Raw genomic sequence first — 13511 nt, forward strand, 5'->3', positions numbered from 1 at the left:
GGGGGGGGGTGGGGTGGGGGCAGGCGGTGGGGAATATCAAATCCCCGGTGCTGCAATACATCAGGCTACCAAAAAGGACCGGCAGGTTTGCTAACGCTGTCGGCCGTACCCGAGCGTGCGGAGGAACGCGTCTTTACGATCTCTCGACCGTTACACCCGAGAACCAAAGATCAGCCGTACGTCGACTATCGGAAGACGTGCTGCGCTTGGGTCTGTGCAAGGAAATCGACCTACCCCTTTTTTTTTTTTTTTCCAGAGAGAGCGCGAAAAGTCTCCTTGCGGATGACTTCTACTGCCGAGCACGTCATCTCTGAAGATCCATTCTGATGGGAAGTTCGTAAAAGGCGACTCCTTTGAACGAGAAAGATTTCCATTCTGGAAAATCTCTTTCCAACCAAAGTCAAAATTACGCGCTGCAGGTTAGGAAAAAGGACGCGATAGAAGCAGTAACTCACCAAAACCACATCAGGACTCTCTGTCGCTAGTTACGAGGCTGCTACCGCTTCTCGGGAAAGCCTGGAAAGCGCACCGAAGCGACGCCGATTTGTCCCGTGTTGTCCACGCCGCTTCTTTGACCTTGATTGCTTTTAGCACAGATGCTAGCATCTCAGTAAGGTGTTCGAGTGCTCCTGTAAGGCATTTTAAACACCGACTGACTGAAAAAGCATACAGCTTTTATCGTGAAAACAAAGCCTGTTTCTCCCGAACATCCCAGCTCTTACAAACGGTTCCTTTCCTCTTCTAGTCCAACATTATTTTCACAGCACCCTTTCCTAGCAAGCGCACAGAAACAGAAGAGCGTGCTTGCAGGAAGAGAAAACAGACGGAGGGAAGCAAGCTTTGCAGAGGCGTACCACGCTCCAGAACAGACCTCCTTTATTTTTAGTATTTGCGTTAAAATATTTCACGTTAAAAAATCATATAGAAGGAGAGCTGCCACGTTCCTCGTGTTAACTGTAAAGTCCGTGCTACGAGCACCTTAGGAAAAACGCAGACACATGTCACAGGCCTACCTCGTACTTGCAGACCACTAGGGATCCTTTCCACCTGTCTCGTACTTTCACGGCAGTTGACGTTCTGCTGAGAGGAAAGGGAAAAAAAAACAAACAACGTTTAGCACAAAGCTTCCTTTGCCGCGAAGAGAACAACTGAGTGGAGGAGAAAGTATTTGGCATCGTCTTTGGTGCGGTTGTTGAGACAGGCCACTAGAGCTTCTGCACGTTTCAGACAACCGTGCCTTTTTTTTGGCTCATTGGCAGCTTTAGTTTCGCGAGAACTCACTTGCCTAGAAAGAGGAGTGACAGAGAAGGAAAAGAGAGGTCAGGCAGCAAGAGAGCTCTGCAGGCTGCCACCAGTCAACGTCGCACTCTTAAGGAAAAACAAACAAACAAACAACCAACCAAACAAACAAAAAAAAAACAAACAAAAAAAACCCCAAAACACACAAACACAAAAAAACCCCGCAAAACCCAACAACAAAACAAAACTTTGACGTTGTACCTTTCTTTTCTTTTGGAGCTCGTCCCTGTCTCAGCTGATCGTCTCGTCAGAGCACGAAGTGCAGATGATCCGTATCCCGATGACATCTGCACGCGATGAACACGTGTTCAGAAATAGTCCAGATCTGTAAGACTGGTGTCATTTGTGTGGTTCCAAGCATCCTAACTCCATTTTACTGACCAATGCATTTGTGAGGAAACTAAGTAGCTTTTAAACGTAGCCTCTCCTTGGGGAGAAAAATGCGTTAGGGAGTGAAAAAAAGGATGATTCAGAGCTCCCAACCATGACGGAGCAGCGGGAAAACTAATGAAAGCGAAGACCAACAGCAGCAACGCGAAGCGGCATTTGGCTTTAATTCCGATCACGTACTTAAGCGGCTCGCCAAGTCTATGCCTCGATCCCATGAATGACTAGCCCTTTTTTGGAAGGACCAACTTTTTTCCTTCAAAGTCCTAGATTGAAGACTCCACTGAACAGAATGGGGATGGAGCCACAGGACAACATGCCATCAACACTCTAATGAAAAAAAAAATCAAGTAAAAATCCAGTTGAAGTATCAGTTTCCATCGTGTCTCGTTCATTACGTTTCTAGTAGTACCTGGGTGCTCCAAAATTCACTCTCCTGACACCACGTAGTACTACAAATTACAATTACGCGTGTAAAAATAAAAGGCTATTTCCAACCTGCCCGTAAAATCAGTACGAACAAACAGAAGAGAAACACTTGACCCTAAAGAAGGTCACAGGCAGCTCTTAATTTATCGTAGGCGAAAGCTCATTCTTTTCCCTGAAAGGAAAACGCTCGTAACTACCCAGGGACCGATTCGGGAACGAGGCACGCGCGCTCTGTTAACGGCAACCGTTCATCAGCTTTTCTGCACCGGCACAAATTTGCCTTTTCCCTGGGTTTGACGCGGAGCACCTGCAGCGTCCTTGAACGCGCCAATGTTTCTCCCCGCTCCCCCGGCCCCGCACGTGCCGTTACCTGAGCAGCAAGCGGCGTCAACCGCGCAGGATTTTCTTCACGTGACGCAGAAGGTGACGCTGGGAAAAGAGGAGGCACAAAATGAACCTGTTTGTCACACCCAGCCAACGGTGAAAACCCAGGGAAGGATTCTGCCGTGCGGGGCCGGGCTGTGCACCCCCGGAGCTCCAGCCGGCCGGTTTCGCTCCCCTTTGCCGGGTACCGGGGAGACACCGCCGCCTCGTGCTGCCGCCTGCCCCCCGGGGAGAGCCGGGGGACCCCCACCTCACTTCAGCCCTCGGGAACGGGGCTGAAAGGTCCGATCCCGGTGCCGGGGGAGCAGAGGCGAGCTGGCTGGGACCAGCTTTTGCTCCTGGAACAGCCCTGGGGTGGACCTGTCCCTCCCTTTCAAACGCTCCAGCAGTTTCGGGGGCAGAAGGCCGTTTCTAAGCCCTCTCTCCAGCAGCTCCTCCCTCGACTCGGCCCGCGAAGCCCCCAGTCTGCCTGCAGGGAGGGCTGGGGGGTCCCCGGCCCCACGGGGCGACAGTGGGGACTCGCAGGGAGGATCTGTTTGCACAAAGCGCCCCCCCCCTCCCGCCCGCCGGCCCCCCGCCCCGGCCCGGCCCACTGCGCGGCCCCCCTAGGGCACGCAGCCCCCCCCCCCCCCAACTCCCCACTCCCCAGATGCTCACAGGCCCTCCCCCGCCTGGAGCCCCCCCAGCCCCTGTCCCCGGAGCCTGCAGAACCGCCCCCCCCCGCCACAGCCCGGCTCCCCGGGCCCGCGGCTCCTCACACTCACGCTGCGCCGCCGCCTCGGTGCAGAGCCCGCCGCGCGCCCCGTTGAAATACCGTCCGCAACCAATCAGCGCGCGGCTCCACCGGCCCGCCCGCGCGAGGCACGCCGGGAGTTGTAGTCGGCGCCCCGGGACCGCGCATGCGCACGGCGCCCCGTCCGCAACCAATCAGCGCGCGGCTCCACCGGACCGCCCGCGCGAGGCACGCCAGGAGTTGTAGTCGGCGCCCCGGGACCTCGCATGCGCACGGCGCCCCGTTGAAATACCGTCCGCAACCAATGAGCGCGCGGCTCCACCGGACCGCCCGCGCGAGGCACGCCAGGAGTTGTAGTCGGCGCCCCGGGACCGCGCATGCGCACGGCGCCCCGTTGAAATACCGTCCGCAACCAATCAGCGCGCGGCTCCACCGGCCCGCCCGCGCGAGGCACGCCGGGAGTTGTAGTCGGCGCCCCGGGACCGCGCATGCGCACGGCGCCCCGTTGAAATACCGTCCGCAACCAATGAACGCGCGGCTCCACCGGCCGGCCCGCCCGCGCGAGGCACGCCGGGAGTTGTAGTCGGCGCCCTAGGACCGCGCATGCGCACGGCGCCCCGGGACCGCGCATGCGCACGGCGCCCCGTTGAAATACCGTCCGCAACCAATGAGCGCGCGGCTTCACCGGCCCGCCCGCGCGAGGCACGCCGGGAGTTGTAGTCGGCGCCCCGGGACCGCGCATGCGCACAGCGCCCCGGCACCGCGCATGCGCACGGCTCGCAGCCCCTCCCCAGCGTTTGCAAGCACTTCCCAGCCCCAGGACCCCCGGAGCTCACAGCACCCGACCACACCATTTTCCAGCCCCCTGGGAGCCCCACTCTCAAGTCCCGCCAGGACCCACAGCCCCACTCCCCAGCTCTTGGGGGACCTTGATCTCGATGGTCCGGGAGTCCTCCAGGTGTACTCTCTGGTCTGGACGTCCGTCTCTATGGTCCGGGAGTCCTCCAGGTGTACTCTCTAGGCCGGACTTTGCTCTCTATGGTCCGGCAGTCCTCCAGGGGTACTCTCTAGGCCGGACTTTGCTCTCTATGGTCCGGCAGTCCTCCGGGATACTCTCTAGGCCGGACTTTGCTCTCTATGGTCCGGCAGTCCTCCAGGGGGTACTCTCTAGGCCGGACTTTGCTCTCTATGGTCCGGCAGTCCTCCAGGGGGTACTCTCTAGGCCGGACTTTGCTCTCTATGGTCCGGCAGTCCTCCAGGGGTACTCTCTAGGCCGGACTTTGCTCTCTATGGTCCGGCAGTCCTCCAGGGGTACTCTCTAGGCCGGACTTTGCTCTCTATGGTCCGGCAGTCCTCCAGGGGTACTCTCTAGGCCCGACTTTGCTCTCTATGGTCCGGCAGTCCTCCAGGGGTACTCTCTAGGCCGGACTTTGCTCTCTATGGTCCGGCAGTCCTCCAGGGTGTACTCTCTAGGCCGGACTTTGCTCTCTATGGTCCGGCAGTCCTCCAGGGGGTACTCTCTAGGCCGGACTTTGCTCTCTATGGTCCGGCAGTCCTCCAGGGGTACTCTCTAGGCCGGACTTTGCTCTCTATGGTCCGCAAGTTCCCCACGTGCACTCTCCGCTCCGGACGACCGCCTCGATGGTCCAGAAGTCCTCCAGCTGTACTCTCTAGGCCGGACATTTTCCTCTATGGTGCGGAAGTCCCCCGGGTACATTCTATGCATCTGGACCTCCGTCTCTATGGTCCGGAAGTCCTCCAGGTGTACTCTCTGGTCCGGGAGTCCGCCATCTCTATGGTCCGGGAGTCCTCCAGCTATACTCTCTGGTCTGGTCTCTATGGTCCGGAAGTCCTCCAGCCCCTCTCCCCGACCCCCTAGGGCTCGCAGCCCCCCCCAGCCCCACTCCCCGGCCCCCCCGGGATGCACAGCCCCACTCCTCGGCCCCCTCGGGGGTCCGCAGCCCCCCCACTCCCCCTCCCCAGATGCTCACAGGGGGAAAGGAACGGCTCGGCCTCAAGCTCTGCGGGCTGCCTGTGGCCCCTGCAGAGCCCACGATCCTCGGCAGCCCACACGCGGGGCGAAGCTCGCAGCCCGAGGAGGAGTCACAGGGAGCCGCCGCTCCTGCCACAACCCTCCTTCCCAGCCTGCTGCTGGAGCACAAGGCACTTGAAAGCAGCAGGAAAGAACAAGGAGGGCCTCGCAAGATGGCAGGAATAACGCGGGGAGCCTAAAGCGTTTAGCCAGGCAGGGCTTGCCACTCACCTTGTGCCGTGGTCGAATCCCAGCCCGCAACTCAGCACCACACAACCGCTCCCTCGCTGCCCCCTCAGCGGGAGGGGGGAGAGAATTGGAAGGGCAAAAGTGAAAACACTCCACTCGTAAGGAAAAGGGGGGAAAAAAAAAAACCCCAAACAACAGAGAGAAAAACCCCAGACAGACAAGCGGTACAAACGAAAACAACGGCTCGCCGCCAACCGCCCGATGCCCGCCCAGCCAGCCGCAGCCCAGCAGCGGCCCCCCCGCCAACCTCCCCCCCGAGTTTTATTTCCTGACGTCACAGGGTCTGGAACATCCCCTGGGTCCGCCGGGGTCAGCTCTCCCAGCGGTGCCCCCTCCCAGGCCCTCGCGCACCCCCAGCCCGCTCGCCGGCAGGGCGGGGCGAGGAGCAGCACAGCCCCCGGCGCCGTGCAAGCGCTGCGCAGCGGGAACTCACGCAGCCCCGCGTCACCGACGCCGTTCTCAGCACAAACCCAAAACGCAGGAGGAGGGAGAGCGGGGTGGGAGTGGGGGGCGGGGGAGCGGGAGGGGGGTGCCAGAGTTTGGGCGGGGGGCAACGGGCAGGTTGGCGGGGCAGGCAGCACCCCAGGGGTCCGGGCCCCTCAAATGGCTGGTGTTTCACCCCAAAGCTTCCCCAAATCGGGGGTTTTTTTGCTTTTGTATAATATCAAAGCTGGGGTTTTTTCCTTTTCCAAAATATTCCACTGGGAGGTTTTTCAACGCTTTTTCACAACAAAACTTGGTGATTTTTGCTTTTTCGTTTTGTGCATGAAAATGGGGGTTTTTTTGCTTTCCGGCTGCCCAAATCCTGGTGGATTTGGCTTTCCCGGGAGCTCCAAGTTGGGTATTTTTCCCCCAAAAATGCGGGTTTTCTTTTTCCCAACCCCTTGCAGGCCCCGAATTAGGGGTTTTGTGGTGTTTTTAGGCCACGGCGGCAGGTCCCGCTCTGTGTGCACGGCCCTGCAGGGGAAAGTCCCTGTTGGGGGGACCGGCCCCCAATCAGGATGGGAAAAGACGGAAAAAGAGAACAGGGAAGAGGCAGCTTTTGAAAGCGCTTTTGGATCTTCAACAGAGAGGTGGTTCGGGGGGGTGGGGGGGGTGAAGAGTTTTTAAATCCTTTCTATAAACAGGGTTTCTTTGCATTTTAAAAACCTTATCTATCATAGACGTTTACGCTTAACGTATTTACACATACCTCTCTCTCTATATATTTAGTGAATATATTTATGTTTCACTTATACCCCCCGATTTCCCACTCATTATATATAATACCTGCTCAGACTAGATATCTGTCGACTTACATATTTTGACACTTCAATGTCTTTATAGACTTCTCTATTTACACTTACGTATATTTACACTTATCTCTTTATAGACTTAGATTTTAGACTTAGATATCTATTTGCACTTATAGATCATCTCTTAGATTACATATAACGCCTATTTAGGCTCTCTATGTAACACGTAGTAAGTGTAGACAGCGGTATCTATTCAGACTTTTTTCTATTTTCAATTCCTTCATACATAAAATATATCATCCCTTCTGCGTTTGGAAGTGCTTTCTTTTTTAATTTATATAGACGGGAGTTCTTTTTGTATTTTAAAACCCTATATACGTCTTCCGGATTTTTTTATGCTCTAAAATCCTTTAGATAATAGGGCAGATATAGGTTCCTATTTTGAAATCCTTGTATACATATAAAGGAATATTATTTTTCAATATATAGAACAAGGAGAGATTTTTCTCTATTTCGAGGCCTCACAGACAGATTTAGAGTTTTTAAAAATTTTTGAACCCCCCCAGGAATTATCAGGCACTTTTGGGCTGTGACCCCCTTTGTGGGGGGGGGGGACCCCCCATGACCCCCCATTCCCCACTCACCTGCTCCTCCACGGCATCATCAGCCCGCCGGTGATGTTGGGGTGCCCCAAATGACATCATCACCCCTCCAGGCCCCCAACCCCCCCTTTTTATTCAGCCCCCAAAAAGGCACAACAGGAGGGAAATGGCCCCAACCGGCAGCTCGTTACTTTAATAATGCCGTTGGCGTATGTACGCACGCACCCCCGCCAAAAAGGGGTGCTCTGCTAGAAAGATAAAGGAGGGGCGGCCCCCCCAAACGCTTGCAGCCCCCCCTCAGCCCCCGTCCCGCAGGCTGGCAGCCGGCCCCTTACCCTCAGCACGCCCAACGACCGGCAGGCAAACCCGGGCCGGGGGTCTCTCCTGAGCACCACGGGACGCTTACAGCACGGCATCTGAAAAACAAAAATCCCAACGGATCTATTTCAGCACGTTAAAAAAAACAGCACCGAAGGCAGCAGAGGAATTCGGTCAGGACAAGGGAGAGGGTAGCAGTCGAGCTAAAGGAGGGTGCCAGGCAAACGGGTCAGCTCGAAATACAACGCGGCCTTTAAAAGCTCGAGCGATTCGAACGCTTAAAATCCGCGTGAGGACTAATTGACGCGATTCTGAACGCGTCCTTCGCAGAGAAGTAAACGCTCTCGCTGGTGTCGGAAAACGCCTCGTCCCTTCCTTACAGCACCGCTGCCGGGAGATAACCCCGTGAGGCTGCAGGACGAGGGCGCGCCGTAATCGGCATCTACGCTCACGGATCCGCCGCCACAGCTCCAGCCCTGGCGCTGCTGCTGCTGCTGCTGCTGCGCATCTCGCTCGCTTGGCCGATAAAGCTGAAAGCGAAGCGTAAAACTTTGAAGAGTAAAATGAAAAAGAAAGAACAAATCTCAGCAATTCATTTTATGCTAAAAAGGCGTGCGTACGCTTACAGACGTACGACGAGAAGGCTTATACTATAAAAATATTTGATTTTCCTTTTGCGTTAATTGAAATTGCGTAGCTGTGAATTCATACCGTTAAATTATCTACCTCCAAACTACACAGCTATCGTTTGACTAGGGGTTTTGCGTGCGTCACATGACTAGGAGGGACGCCTGGCCAGCTGCGCCGAGACCGATGCTACCCAACTGCCGGGGAAACGCGCCACTGAAAGCGAGGCAGAAATAAAGGACTTCAGAGCGCTCTGCCAAAAGATCGGGAAAAAAACCCGATCAGTTGCCTCTCTTTTTAAACGTTTAGAGCAACTACCTAACTGCTTAAGCACACTTAATAAATTATACGCTACAGCTCTTTGGCAGTTGCAGTTTAAACAACGCAAGTCAGTTTGGAAGTTATACAATTTTCACTTTCTTTTTAAAATTTCGTTTACGATAGAAAAATCAGTGAGATAAGAGATCTCCCATACGGTTTTACTTTTTTTTTGGGGGGGGGTGGGGTGGGGGCAGGCGGTGGGGAATATCAAATCCCCGGTGCTGCAATACATCAGGCTACCAAAAAGGACCGGCAGGTTTGCTAACGCTGTCGGCCGTAGCCGAGCGTGCGGAGGAACGCGTCTTTACGATCTCTCGACCGTTACACCCGAGAACCAAAGATCAGCCGTACGTCGACTATCGGAAGACGTGCTGCGCTTGGGTCTGTGCAAGGAAATCGACCTACCCCTTTTTTTTTTTTTTTCCAGAGAGAGCGCGAAAAGTCTCCTTGCGGATGACTTCTACTGCCGAGCACGTCATCTCTGAAGATCCATTCTGATGGGAAGTTCGTAAAAGGCGACTCCTTTGAACGAGAAAGATTTCCATTCTGGAAAATCTCTTTCCAACCAAAGTCAAAATTACGCGCTGCAGGTTAGGAAAAAGGACGCGATAGAAGCAGTAACTCACCAAAACCACATCAGGACTCTCTGTCGCTAGTTACGAGGCTGCTACCGCTTCTCGGGAAAGCCTGGAAAGCGCACCGAAGCGACGCCGATTTGTCCCGTGTTGTCCACGCCGCTTCTTTGACCTTGATTGCTTTTAGCACAGATGCTAGCATCTCAGTAAGGTGTTCGAGTGCTCCTGTAAGGCATTTTAAACACCGACTGACTGAAAAAGCATACAGCTTTTATCGTGAAAACAAAGCCTGTTTCTCCCGAACATCCCAGCTCTTACAAACGGTTCCTTTCCTCTTCTAGTCCAACATTATTTTCACAGCACCCTTTCCTAGCAAGCGCACAGAAACAGAAGAGCGTGCTTGCAGGAAGAGAAAACAGACGGAGGGAAGCAAGCTTTGCAGAGGCGTACCACGCTCCAGAACAGACCTCCTTTATTTTTAGTATTTGCGTTAAAATATTTCACGTTAAAAAATCATATAGAAGGAGAGCTGCCACGTTCCTCGTGTTAACTGTAAAGTCCGTGCTACGAGCACCTTAGGAAAAACGCAGACACATGTCACAGGCCTACCTCGTACTTGCAGACCACTAGGGATCCTTTCCACCTGTCTCGTACTTTCACGGCAGTTGACGTTCTGCTGAGAGGAAAGGGAAAAAAAAACAAACAACGTTTAGCACAAAGCTTCCTTTGCCGCGAAGAGAACAACTGAGTGGAGGAGAAAGTATTTGGCATCGTCTTTGGTGCGGTTGTTGAGACAGGCCACTAGAGCTTCTGCACGTTTCAGACAACCGTGCCTTTTTTTTGGCTCATTGGCAGCTTTAGTTTCGCGAGAACTCACTTGCCTAGAAAGAGGAGTGACAGAGAAGGAAAAGAGAGGTCAGGCAGCAAGAGAGCTCTGCAGGCTGCCACCAGTCAACGTCGCACTCTTAAGGAAAAACAAACAAACAAACAACCAACCAAACAAACAAAAAAAAAACAAACAAAAAAAACCCCAAAACACACAAACACAAAAAAACCCCGCAAAACCCAACAACAAAACAAAACTTTGACGTTGTACCTTTCTTTTCTTTTGGAGCTCGTCCCTGTCTCAGCTGATCGTCTCGTCAGAGCACGAAGTGCAGATGATCCGTATCCCGATGACATCTGCACGCGATGAACACGTGTTCAGAAATAGTCCAGATCTGTAAGACTGGTGTCATTTGTGTGGTTCCAAGCATCCTAACTCCATTTTACTGACCAATGCATTTGTGAGGAAACTAAGTAGCTTTTAAACGTAGCCTCTCCTTGGGGAGAAAAATGCGTTAGGGAGTGAAAAAAAGGATGATTCAGAGCTCCCAACCATGACGGAGCAGCGGGAAAACTAATGAAAGCGAAGACCAACAGCAGCAACGCGAAGCGGCATTTGGCTTTAATTCCGATCACGTACTTAAGCGGCTCGCCAAGTCTATGCCTCGATCCCATGAATGACTAGCCCTTTTTTGGAAGGACCAACTTTTTTCCTTCAAAGTCCTAGATTGAAGACTCCACTGAACAGAATGGGGATGGAGCCACAGGACAACATGCCATCAACACTCTAATGAAAAAAAAAATCAAGTAAAAATCCAGTTGAAGTATCAGTTTCCATCGTGTCTCGTTCATTACGTTTCTAGTAGTACCTGGGTGCTCCAAAATTCACTCTCCTGACACCACGTAGTACTACAAATTACAATTACGCGTGTAAAAATAAAAGGCTATTTCCAACCTGCCCGTAAAATCAGTACGAACAAACAGAAGAGAAACACTTGACCCTAAAGAAGGTCACAGGCAGCTCTTAATTTATCGTAGGCGAAAGCTCATTCTTTTCCCTGAAAGGAAAACGCTCGTAACTACCCAGGGACCGATTCGGGAACGAGGCACGCGCGCTCTGTTAACGGCAACCGTTCATCAGCTTTTCTGCACCGGCACAAATTTGCCTTTTCCCTGGGTTTGACGCGGAGCACCTGCAGCGTCCTTGAACGCGCCAATGTTTCTCCCCGCTCCCCCGGCCCCGCACGTGCCGTTACCTGAGCAGCAAGCGGCGTCAACCGCGCAGGATTTTCTTCACGTGACGCAGAAGGTGACGCTGGGAAAAGAGGAGGCACAAAATGAACCTGTTTGTCACACCCAGCCAACGGTGAAAACCCAGGGAAGGATTCTGCCGTGCGGGGCCGGGCTGTGCACCCCCGGAGCTCCAGCCGGCCGGTTTCGCTCCCCTTTGCCGGGTACCGGGGAGACACCGCCGCCTCGTGCTGCCGCCTGCCCCCCGGGGAGAGCCGGGGGACCCCCACCTCACTTCAGCCCTCGGGAACGGGGCTGAAAGGTCCGATCCCGGTGCCGGGGGAGCAGAGGCGAGCTGGCTGGGACCAGCTTTTGCTCCTGGAACAGCCCTGGGGTGGACCTGTCCCTCCCTTTCAAACGCTCCAGCAGTTTCGGGGGCAGAAGGCCGTTTCTAAGCCCTCTCTCCAGCAGCTCCTCCCTCGACTCGGCCCGCGAAGCCCCCAGTCTGCCTGCAGGGAGGGCTGGGGGGTCCCCGGCCCCACGGGGCGACAGTGGGGACTCGCAGGGAGGATCTGTTTGCACAAAGCGCCCCCCCCCTCCCGCCCGCCGGCCCCCCGCCCCGGCCCGGCCCACTGCGCGGCCCCCCTAGGGCACGCAGCGCCCCCCCCCCAACTCCCCACTCCCCAGATGCTCACAGGCCCTCCCCCGCCTGGAGCCCCCCCAGCCCCTGTCCCCGGAGCCTGCAGAACCGCCCCCCCCCGCCACAGCCCGGCTCCCCGGGCCCGCGGCTCCTCACACTCACGCTGCGCCGCCGCCTCGGTGCAAAGCCCGCCGCGCGCCCCGTTGAAATACCGTCCGCAACCAATCAGCGCGCGGCTCCACCGGACCGCCCGCGCGAGGCACGCCGGGAGTTGTAGTCGGCGCCCCGGGACCGCGCATGCGCACGGCGCCCCGTCCGCAACCAATGAGCGCGCGGCTCCACCGGACCGCCCGCGCGAGGCACGCCAGGAGTTGTAGTCGGCGCCCCGGGACCGCGCATGCGCACGGCGCCCCGTTGAAATACCGTCCGCAACCAATCAGCGCGCGGCTCCACCGGCCCGCCCGCGCGAGGCACGCCGGGAGTTGTAGTCGGCGCCCCGGGACCGCGCATGCGCACGGCGCCCCGTTGAAATACCGTCCGCAACCAATGAACGCGCGGCTCCACCGGCCGGCCCGCCCGCGCGAGGCACGCCGGGAGTTGTAGTCGGCGCCCTAGGACCGCGCATGCGCACGGCGCCCCGGGACCGCGCATGCGCACGGCGCCCCGTTGAAATACCGTCCGCAACCAATGAGCGCGCGGCTTCACCGGCCCGCCCGCGCGAGGCACGCCGGGAGTTGTAGTCGGCGCCCCGGGACCGCGCATGCGCACAGCGCCCCGGCACCGCGCATGCGCACGGCTCGCAGCCCCTCCCCAGCGTTTGCAAGCACTTCCCAGCCCCAGGACCCCCGGAGCTCACAGCACCCGACCACACCATTTTCCAGCCCCCTGGGAGCCCCACTCTCAAGTCCCGCCAGGACCCACAGCCCCACTCCCCAGCTCTTGGGGGACCTTGATCTCGATGGTCCGGGAGTCCTCCAGGTGTACTCTCTGGTCTGGACGTCCGTCTCTATGGTCCGGGAGTCCTCCAGGTGTACTCTCTAGGCCGGACTTTGCTCTCTATGGTCCGGCAGTCCTCCAGGGGTACTCTCTAGGCCGGACTTTGCTCTCTATGGTCCGGCAGTCCTCCGGGATACTCTCTAGGCCGGACTTTGCTCTCTATGGTCCGGCAGTCCTCCAGGGGGTACTCTCTAGGCCGGACTTTGCTCTCTATGGTCCGGCAGTCCTCCAGGGGGTACTCTCTAGGCCGGACTTTGCTCTCTATGGTCCGGCAGTCCTCCAGGGGTACTCTCTAGGCCGGACTTTGCTCTCTATGGTCCGGCAGTCCTCCAGGGGTACTCTCTAGGCCGGACTTTGCTCTCTATGGTCCGGCAGTCCTCCAGGGGTACTCTCTAGGCCCGACTTTGCTCTCTATGGTCCGGCAGTCCTCCAGGGGTACTCTCTAGGCCGGACTTTGCTCTCTATGGTCCGGCAGTCCTCCAGGGTGTACTCTCTAGGCCGGACTTTGCTCTCTATGGTCCGGCAGTCCTCCAGGGGGTACTCTCTAGGCCGGACTTTGCTCTCTATGGTCCGGCAGTCCTCCAGGGGTACTCTCTAGGCCGGACTTTGCTCTCTATGGTCCGCAAGTT

At 56.3% G+C, this 13511-nt stretch overlaps 2 long non-coding RNA genes across 2 annotated transcripts; both read right to left on the bottom strand.

Annotated features, from left to right (window-relative positions):
- LOC142074755 (uncharacterized) lies at positions 1 to 2875 on the bottom strand. Its single transcript, XR_012670694.1, has 4 exons — positions 1501 to 2875; positions 1014 to 1077; positions 456 to 629; positions 1 to 351 (listed from the first exon to the last, which is right to left on the bottom strand). It is a non-coding gene; the product is annotated as an uncharacterized LOC142074755 (long non-coding RNA).
- A 6164-nt stretch (positions 2876 to 9039) lies between these two features.
- LOC142074760 (uncharacterized) lies at positions 9040 to 11662 on the bottom strand. The gene is made up of 4 exons (XR_012670699.1): positions 10288 to 11662; positions 9801 to 9864; positions 9243 to 9416; positions 9040 to 9138 (listed from the first exon to the last, which is right to left on the bottom strand). It is a non-coding gene; the product is annotated as an uncharacterized LOC142074760 (long non-coding RNA).
- Between the last annotated feature and the right edge of the window lie 1849 nt (positions 11663 to 13511).

This window comes from Calonectris borealis, chromosome W (assembly GCF_964195595.1).
Source record: "Calonectris borealis chromosome W, bCalBor7.hap1.2, whole genome shotgun sequence".
NCBI classification, from domain to species: domain Eukaryota; kingdom Metazoa; phylum Chordata; class Aves; order Procellariiformes; family Procellariidae; genus Calonectris; species Calonectris borealis.